A 10,767-nucleotide genomic window follows, 5' to 3' on the forward strand; every position below is an offset into this window, starting at 1 on the left:
CCCAGACATTATCTGGATCTCTGGATTAAAAGTCCAGTGATGGGGGGATTCAAGACGGCAGTGACCCAGCAAGACTCAGTCTGTAGTGTTCTCCCTAAGACTCAGGCAAAGTGGGGTACCCGTCTTCACCACACCCTTTAAATCATTTTAGATAGCTTTTGCCCAGCACAGTGAGTCATTTTACATCAAACTTGGACAGTTTGGTGTTGTTTTTAAAATGACTCAGGGCAAACATTCCCACAGTTCGCAACAGACAGGGACCCCTCCCCCACCCCTCCCCCGCAGCAGCAGAGACGTCCGCGGCCGCCTCAGGGGAGTTACCTGCAGAGGTGGGCCTGATCTCCAGGATCAACAAACTCCAGGAAAAGATCAACGGCTTCAATGAAGAATCCAAGTCCTGGTGGGAGTTGTTCTCAGTCGTACTGCAGAAGCATGACCAAGAAATCCAAAAATTGAACAGCGCGTCAGAGGGGCGGAGTCAGGGCTGCGGCCTCGGAGTCGGCTGCCGAGTCGTCCATGGGTCAGGTCCGGGCTCTCGAGTAGCAAATCCAGACCCTGGAGGAGCACATCGACGACCTCGACAATCGGGGCCATCGAAAAAAATCGAGTTTCCCGAATGGGAAGAAGAAGGCCAGCTCACAGTCTTTTTGGAGCAATGGCTCCCTCAAATATTAAAGTTGGAGTTGGGATCAGGGCCAGGTGCAGGAGGTGTGTGCCCATTGGGTTGCTATACCCAGGCCCGGGTCGGACCAGCGTCCCCGCCCAGTTCTATTCTGGCTCCAATGTTATAGAGATAAACAAATGCCTCTGGAAGCCTCCAGAGTCATGGGGAAGGTTCCCCAGGCCATGATACACAAGGGTTCCAGGATAATGTTATTTCAGGATTTTTCTCCAACCGTGCTCTGCAAGAGGAGGGCAATCGATGAGATGAAGATACATTTAAAAGACCTAAATATTGCATACTCTGTGCGTTACCCAGCAACGCTGCATTTCAGCCACGAAGGATCGTGTATAACTTTGGATCACCGGACAAAGTTAAAGAATTCTAGGACTCTCCTAAATAGACTGTGGGACTGAAACGATAAGGATAACGATTTTATTTTGCCTCCCCCTGTCTACCCTTATTTCCTTCTTTATTTCTTTCCCTTTTTGTCTTTCCTAGGGATGGGGAGGTGGGGGCTTGTTCTTTACTCTCTCTTTTGTTTCTTTTTTTACAGGCTGTGCGGCCTATTCGATTTGTGTGTGTGTGTGTGGTCGGGGGGAGGTGGTTTGTTCTGTTTTATCTGTCTTTAGTGCGGGGTTTTCTTCTTTGTCATTTTACTCAGTCACCTAATACTTGCGGGGATTGTAACTTTGTAGTTTTATATAGTTATATTTTGTATTACCCTTGTTCAATGCACCTAGGTGTAGTTGGGGGGGGAGGGAATGGGTCACTCACTTTTAACTTTGTCTACCCCATTCTATAACACCTGGGCCAAGGGCAGGACCTGAGTTCGAAGAGGTTATGGTGAGGTTATTGCCAGGTAGACATGCCCTCTGGGAGCAAGGGGGAAATACTCCCTTCAAATATGTTCTGTGTTTTTCTTTGCACTTAGGAATAGTTTTTAATTGTGTTGGTGTAAAATGTTTTAAAGATTTCTCTCATTTGTGAATTTTCTCTGATTTTTATTCAAAGTATCTTGGGTGGGGTTCTTGAGTCTGGACGATACATATTGATCAAAGCCCTAATACATGGAGTAGAATATGAAATTTTGAATCTTTATTGCCCCCAGCACACCCCTTTAAATTTGTAACAGAAGCCTTTTCTAAGTTGATGGCTTTTGGGGCCCACCGTACAATTATAGGAGGAGATTTTAACTGCATTATGGACCCAGAGATAGATAGGATACCTGAGAGCACTTTGGGTATACCTCTTAGGTCTAGACAATTGGCAGATCTGAATAAAGAGCTAGGGCTAGTAGATGTGTGGAGGTGCCTTCACCCTCAGAGTAATGTATGATATCCTATTTTATCTTTTGGTTGTTTATAGGATAGATCAGTAGTTTATTGGGTTTTTCACCTTTTTCTTGTTCGTCATTTCGGTTATTTTAAAATTTTATTTTCTTATTTATTTAACCTTATATTGGTATTTATACTTGTATTACTTTTGTAATTTTGTAAAAAAAAACTTTAAGAAGTTTTCTTTTTTCAATAAAAGTATCTATAAAAAAAGTCCAATGATAATATCACTCGGCTATTGCCTCCCTTATTAACAGCCCCAATCAGGGAACTCAGACCCTATGTTATCCAACTCACTGAGATTGATTTTAACTGCATTATGAAATGGCTTGGCAAAGCACTCTGTTCAAGGGCACTTAGGGATGGGCAACAGGTGCTGGCCTTGATCACATTGCATGAAAGAATAAACAAAAATCAGCCATTGTCTCAGGGCAAACTTCATCAAGGTGATCAGTGTAAGCAATATATTGACATACTGGAAGTGAACATGACAAAGCTCTATAATGCAGGCCATCTCACTCGGGAAAACATTGAGCTGACACACCCCTTTTGGAGGTGAGCACTAAAACTTGGTTCAGCTTCAGTGCTTCTTTGATGACCATCTCCTCCACAGCTGCAAAACTCCCACATGCCCAGAAGGAGGGCAGTAGTGAAACATCATCAACAATGACAACATGGACAATCAGTTCTGTGGTCGCTTCTGCTGATCTGGCACTGCACTCTCCAGTCATGAGAAGATCTACAGAACTTTGGGTATACTTGGAGAAAGTGAGGACTGCAGATGCTTGAGATCAGAGTTGAGAGTGTGGTGCTGGAAAAGCGCAGCAGGTCAGGCAGCATCCGAGGAGCAGCAGAGTCAACGTTCCGAGCATAAGCCAGATTCTCCTGTTCCTCGGATGCTGCCTGACCGGCACGCTTTTCCACCACCACACTCTCGACTTTGGGTGCACTTGAGCAACATACAGCCTACCATAGAGCCATAGATCTGTACAGCATGGAAGGAGGACCTTTGGCCCATCATGTTTGTGCTGGCCATTGAGCATCTATCTATCCCATTTTCCAAAACTTGGTCCATAGCCTTGTATGCTATGGCATTTGAAGTGATAATCTATGTACTTCTGAAATGTTGTGATGGTTCCCATCTTGACCATCATTTCAGGCAGTGAGTTCCAGTTATTCACTACACCCTGCATGAACAAATCATCCTTAATTCCCATTTAAAGCTTAAATCGATGACCCGGTTAATAATCCCTCTACCAAGAAATAGTTCTTGCTATCTCCCTTATCTATGCCCTCATAATCCTGTACACCTCAGTCAGAACCCCTGCCTCATCCTTCTCCACTCTAAGAGAAACAATTATAGCCTATCTTGTCTCTCTTCATGGCTACCTCTATTGTCAGAAGTCATCCTTCAATGTGACATTTGGCACATAGACTGACTGACCTAAATCTGTTCCTATCATGCCTGCTCCATCATTCTGTGTTGGTGTCCACTACTGTGGTGAGTGCTGGGTCCACTACTTTTCATCATTTATATAAATGATTTGGGTGTGAGCATAAGAGGTATAGTCAGTAAGTTTGGAGATGACACAAAAATTAGAGGTGCAAAGAAGGTTACCTCAGATTACAATGGGATCTTGATCAGATGGACCAATGGGCTGAGAAGTGGCAGATGGAGTTTAATTAAGATAAATGCGAGGTGCTGCATTTTTGGAAAGCAAACCTTAGTAGGACTTATACACTTAATGGTAAGGTCATAGGGCGTGTTGCTGAACAAAGAGATCTTGGAGTGCAGGTTCATAGCTCCTTGAACGTAGAGTCGCATGGAGATAGAATAGTGAAGAAGGTATTTGATTTGCTTTACTTTATCGGTCAGAGTATTCAGTACAGGAGTTGGGAGGTCATGTTGCGGCTGTACAGGGCATTGGTTAGACCAGTATTGGACTAATGTGTGCAATTCTGGTTTCCTTCGTATTGGAAAGATGTAGTGAAACTTGAAAGGAGTCAGAAAGGATTTACAAGGATGTTGTCAGGGTTGGAGGGAGCGGTTGAATAGGCTAGGGCTGTTTTCACTTGAGCATCAGAGGCTGAGGGGTGACCTTAAAGAGGTTTATACATTCATGAGGGGCATGGATAGGATAAATAGATAATGTCTTTTCTCTGGGGTGGGGGAGTCCAGAACTAGAGGGCATAGGTTTAGGTTGAGAGGGGAAATATATGAAAGAGACGTTAAGGGGCAACTTTTTCACACAGAGGGTACCCATATGGAATTAACTGCCAGAGGGAGTGGTGGAGGCTGGTACAATTGCAACATTTAAAAGGCATCTGGATGGGTATATGAATAGGAAGGGTTTGGAGGGATATGGGCCAGGTGCTGGCAAGGTGGGACTAGATTGGGTTGGAATATCTGGTCGGCATGGACAAGTTGGACCTAAGGGTCTGATTCCATGCTGTACATCTCTATGACTCTAATACTTAGATTTGTGATTATTGCTGGATGGATTAGAGAGAATATGTGGAAAAACATTTTCCTCCTCTTTGAGGTGGGTGTTTGGAATTCACTGCCTGGTTTGGTTATGAAGGCAAAAACCTTCTCTCTGTTTGAAAGGTAGCTGGAGCACTGTGACCTGAACGTGGAATTGGAATGGCTGGCTAGTTTGGTTTTCTCTCTCTGCCTGCACAGATACAATGGACAGAATGGCTGCTCTCTGTACTGTCACATTTCCCTTGTTCCAGATCGTGGCTGATCATCCACCTCAATAACTGATGTCATCAGTCTCCAAAAGCTGAAGGATTCTGTCTCAAACTCACTAAAAGATTGAACTTCTCAGCCCTCTAAAGTAGATAGTGCTAAAGATCTACCACCGTCTGGATGAAGAAATACATCGTCATCCCAGTCATAAAATGGCCTCTGTCTTATTCTGAAACTACGCCCCTGGTTCTAGGCTCACCATCCAGGGGAAATAGCCACACCTTATAAATTTCAATGAAATCACCTCTCGTTCTTTGAAACTATAGAGAATACAGGCCCAGTCAAAGTACTCTTGGAATATGGTCACATTTGTCAGAAACACTGCATTCTACAAACAGCAAATTCCCATGAACTGCATGGTAACACAGGGCAATCTGTTTTAGTATTGTTTGTTGAAGGATAGTTATTGGCCTTGTTCTTTTTGAAGTATGGGATCTTTTATTTCCACCGGAGATGGTGTCTCAGTTTGACGTCCACATCAGAAAGATGGCATCACCCTGAGCACAGACTGTCGTACCAGTCTATAATTGTACAATTCGAATGCATTTCTAATCTGGTTATGACTTAGGTGATGTACACTTACGTTATTCACAGTCTGGAAGCATTTAGTCTAGGCATCTTAAAAATGATGTCCATTGTTAAATTCAGAAGCAGCACCCTGTGGATGATCCGTGTCAGTGCGGTTGCAGTCTTTCAGATACCAAATTGAACTGTTGGCATGATACCAGCTTTCACTTAGCCAACCTGGTGCAAATTCAGCTAAACCATTTTAAAATACATAGCCTTCTGTGTCCAATTGAGTACAGAATAATGGTGCACAATCTTTAAAATTGGAACTAGACTGTTCACGAATGAAATCTAGAGGCATTTCATCTGAAAAAGTGGTGGAAATCTCTTCCACAAGGTGTTGTAGATGCTATGGTTTAATTAAAACTTATGGTGATTGTAGTTGAATTTTTCTTGAGTGAGGTTATCATGGGATATAGAGATCTTTCAAGAATCTTTATGTTCTTAAGTCCTAGAGGATTAGAAAACTGCCAATATAACACCCTTTTTCAAAAAAGAAAGAGACAAAAAATGGTAAATATAGGCCAGCTTGCTTAATATCTGTCATCAGGAAAATGGTAGAGTCCATTTACAGATGTAATAGCAGAGCTTTTTGCTTTGAATTGGCAAGCATTATGTACCTCAAATACCACATAGTTTTCTTTATTGTTTTGTCCAATTATTATTTTAAATTTCTTTACCTCTATGTCAATATACTTGTTCGATCGAATGGCCACAAAAAATATCAACAGTTGATTCAGTTTCAAGTCAATTTTCCTTAAATACTTCGAACTTTGCTGTGCAACTTGTAAGGGTTCAGAAAAGATTAACAAAGATGATGCCAGGGTTTCGGTGGGGAGGGTGTTTTGAACTATCAGGAGAGGCTGAATAGGCTGGGGCTATTTTCCCTGGAGCATTAGAGGCTGAGGAGTGACTTCATAGTATCCTGGGGATTTTCTATGACTTAGTGTATTTTACATTGATTGTGGACCTCATAGAGCCATAGAGATGTGCAGCACAGAAACAGACCCTTCGGTCCACCTTGCCCTTGCCAACCAGATATCCTAAATTAATTTTGTCTCATTTGCCAGTACGTGGCCCAAACCGATCTAAATACTACTTATTCATGTACCTATCCAGGTGCCATTTAAATGTTGTAATCATGCCAGTCTCCTTCCCTTCCTCTGGCACTTCATTCCATACACGCATCACCCTCTGCATGAAAACTTTGCCCCTAAGGTCCCTTTTTAATATCTTTTCCCCCTCTCACCCTAAATCTATGCCCTCTGGGCCTGGACTCACCCAACCTGGGGCAAGGCCTTGTCTATTCAACTTATCCATGCTCCTCATGATCTTATAAACCTGATTTTCTGGAATATTTGATCAACCAGTACACTCCTGGTCCCATAGATTAGATTAGATTCCCTACAGTGTGGAAGCAGGCCCTTCGGCCCAACGCGTCCACGCCGACCCTCCGAAGAGCAACCCACCCAGATCCATTTCCCTACACCGAACACTACGGGCAATTTAACATGGCCAATTCACCTAACCTGCACATCTTTGGATTGTAGGAGGAGACTGGAGGAAACCAAGGCAGACACTGGGAGAATGTGCAAACTCCACACAGATGCTCAGGGCGGGAATTGAACCTGGGTCCCTGGCACTGTGAGGCAGCAATGCTAACCACTAAGCCACCCCATAGGTGCTGGTTAATATTTTATTGAACCATTTTTGGGAAATACCAAGCAGAATATACAGAGGCAAGAAGTGTGGTGCTGGAAAAGCACAGCCAATCAGGCAGCATCCGAGGAGTAGGAGAGTCGACTTTGAGTACAAGGCCTTCATCGGGAAGCACAGAGGAACAGCTGACATTGTGTAAATATATTTGAATTTCCAAAACTCGATGGAACGATGGCCTCTTTCTGTACTGTGGGGATTCTACGACTCTTGTGCTTTGGGGATAGCCTCTCAATCCTTTGACCTCAATCATCAGATCATACGGCACAGGAGCAAACGTAGGCTGTGGCCATGTGTCAGACTATGGGCCAAGGGCTGGAAAATGAGCTTGGAGTAGTTGGATGCTTGATTTTGACTGGCATAGACTTGATGGGTTGAAGGGCCTAGGTTCCATTCAATAGACCCCTATAACAAAAGGCCAGTCTGCTCATCCTGTCTGCTGTGCTATTCAGTAAGATCATGGCTGATTTGATTACCCTCAACTCCACTTTCTCACCTTTTCCCCATAATCCTTCATTCCCAATTGTCGGATTGTTCTGTCTGCAATGAGCTGCCACAATTTCTACCTTCCAGCAGGTGTGAGCAGATTGGAGGGACCCATTTTAATACCACTGTGAACAATTGCAAAACTTGAGGAATAGTTCAACCAATTTCCTTCAACCTGTTATTTTTCGCTTGGACTGACAAGTGACTCCAGTCCTGACTTGCTCTACGTGGTGACACTGAATGGCCTCAGACTGACTGGGAATGGGCAATGAATGCTGTTTTGTCCACATTGTCTGCACTTGAGGAACTATCTGTACCAGCTGCAAGGTCCAAGGGTTTTCTGAGTGCCAGGTCACTGACTCCAATCCTACCAAATTTCTGAAGACTGGCAGAGCTTTTGCTGCTGGTTATAGTGTTACTAACACGCTGACGTGCCTTTTTCATCCCTAATTTAACCATTGTTTAACTGTTGACAATAAAGTCTCGTCATTTTTTCTAGTCATTCCTGATGAAGGGCTTTTGCCCGAAACGTCGATTTTACTGCTCCTCGGATGCTGCCTGACCTGCTGTGTTTTTCCAGCACCATTCTGATCTAAACTCTGGTTCCCAGCATTTGCAGTCCTCACTTTTGCCTAATAAAGTTTAATTTTCACTTTAATTGCTCAGCAGCAGTATTTGCCACACAAATATTTAATGCCAGAGAATGCTTGACTTTCAAACCTGATACATCTGCTCGTGTTCTCTTAGTGAATGACTTGCATTTTCACCCCTCCCTTCTGGTGTCTGCAAACTGTTGAATTTACCTCCAGGCTTTTATAATTCCTTATGACTACACTTTTCCTGAACTTTCCTTTACTTGCCTCAACAAATCTTTAGTCTACCTGCTCCTCCTAAGCTAGAGGCTGAAAAAACTTGAAGTTATAATTATTTTCTTAAGAGTATCATTAATTTTTTATCCATTTGCCGTTTGATGTTTCCCCTTTTTAACATAGGAATTGCAAGATTCAAAATGATAAAATTCCATCGAGTTCACTCTCTATCATCCTGGACTCCCTTGGCAGTTATTGATTAATCCCAGTGATCAATTTTGACCAATGGATCTACAGCAGAGCGAGGCATGAGCTCAGGAAAGCCCTCAGTGGTGGAGACTGTTGGAAATTGCTTCAAAATTACTAGTTCCTTCCACTCACAACACACCATGTCTCAAATTAAGTTCATGGAATAGGATCAGGCCATTCAGCCCCTTGAGCCTGTTCTGTCATTCAATTTGATTATGGCTGATCTATATATTCATTCATTCTAAACATTGTCGGTAGATTAACCCAAACCTCCCCTCCAATACTGCTATCTCTAGGGTTCTGGCTGAACTTCTCCAAGAGAAAATAGTCAAAATGTCCAATTCAACTTTAATAGTTTATTGTAAGGTTGATTAATTTTTCAAACATCAGTAAACTATCACCCTCTTAAATTAAAATCTGCATTCTACTCACCAGTCCCTGTGAGTTTGATGCTGTTTGGTGATGTTACAAACGCAAGCTTGTGTCCTTTGCTAACTTTGGCTCCTACTTTTGAGAAACAAAATTACACCAGTAACAACGATTGTCACAAGAACCCCTCCTCCAAACTGCAAATTCTTACATATTGAAGCATTCTGCTAACAACGGAAGCTAGTTTTGATGGGGGACCATCCTGCTATTGCCAGGTCACCTTCACTTACATTATATGTCTTTCTCTGGGATTAGCATTTGCAAGATATATGGGGAACATTCAGAGTCAGTGACTCCAAAGCTCCAGATATATTTATAGTTCTGAAGTGTGTTTGTGTCAGCCTGTTCATGTCCTGTAAGAGGCATGACGTGTTGCTGTTGGTGTTGACTTGGAGTGGACAAAGCTGGAAGTCACAGGACACCAAGGTATAGTCCAATATATATATTTAAAATTACAAGCTTTCAGAGCATTGCACCTTCGTCAGGTGAAGTCCTGTTGGATGATAAGCTGGTGTCATGTGACGTCTGACTCCATAGGAGGCAAAACTTAGCTAATTTCTGAAAATTGTATACCACAAACAGCTTTTGCTTTTAACCATTGGCTCCTTTTACGTTAAATGCTGAAAGACCTGCTAAATGGTCTCATCTCCCTGCCCCGTGTTCAACAACTATTTATCAATCTCAGCTTTAAAATGACCGACCCTCTCCTGGAAATGTTTGTTCTTGATTTACACAGGGGTTTTCTGCATTTAAACGACATTTTGTGGGAGTGGTTTCCTCACCTCATTCCAGAATAATCTGACTGACTCTTTTGTCCTGAAGATTGTCTTCAGCTACAAAGTATTGCTTTATTTACTGAGTCAATTCGTCGATTTCGCTGCTCCTTGGATGCTGCCTGAACTGCTGTGCTCTTCCAGCACCACTAATCCAGAATCTGGTCTCCAGCATCTGCAGTCATTGTTTTGACCTCCTTATAAAAAGCCCCCAGACATACACAGCCTTTGATAGTCCAATGAATGGTTGTAACTTCTTCATATAATCTAATCACCGGATTCACAGAACGTACCAATCAGGTGCAGGAGAAGGCCATTTGATCCCTTAAGCCTTCAATAAGGTTAAAGCTGATCTGATAGAATATAGAACAGTACAGTGTCGGAAGAGGCGGCTTGGCCCACCATATCTGTGCTGACCAGATGCTGTTCAGAACCAATCCCATCTGCCTGACCTGGTCAATGTTTTTCATCTTTTTTGTCAAGATCTTTCAGGATTCTATATGTTTCTTACTCTACAAAACCCCTGTTTGTCCAACCTTTCCTTATAGAGTGACAGCCCTATTCCAGTTGGGACTAGTTTTGTTTAGGATTATGGGTGACATGGACTGATCAGACTGAAGGGTCGGTTCATGTGCTGTATGACTCTGTGACTCTCAAAGTCCAGGTATTAGTTGAGTAAATGTTCTTTGAACTGCCTCGCCTGCATTTACATCCCTCCTTAAATAAGGTGACCAATGCTATACAGAGCACTCCAGATGTGGTCTCACATCTGCCCTGTATAAGTGGAGCACAGCCTTCCTTATCGGGTATTCAATTGCCCTCATGATATTGGCAACACTCTATTAGCTTTTCTAACTACTTGCTGTAACTGCATACCATCATCTTGTGATTCATGCAGGAGGACACCCTGATCCCTCTGCATATCAGAGCTCAAAGGATCAGTTAGACTCAAAACGTCAGCTCTTTTCTCTCCTTACAGATGCTGCCA

The sequence above is a fragment of the Chiloscyllium plagiosum genome, unplaced genomic scaffold (assembly GCF_037043375.1).
Source record: "Chiloscyllium plagiosum isolate Xiang-an unplaced genomic scaffold, Cpla_swu_hap1 HiC_scaffold_10, whole genome shotgun sequence".
Lineage (NCBI taxonomy): Eukaryota > Metazoa > Chordata > Chondrichthyes > Orectolobiformes > Hemiscylliidae > Chiloscyllium > Chiloscyllium plagiosum.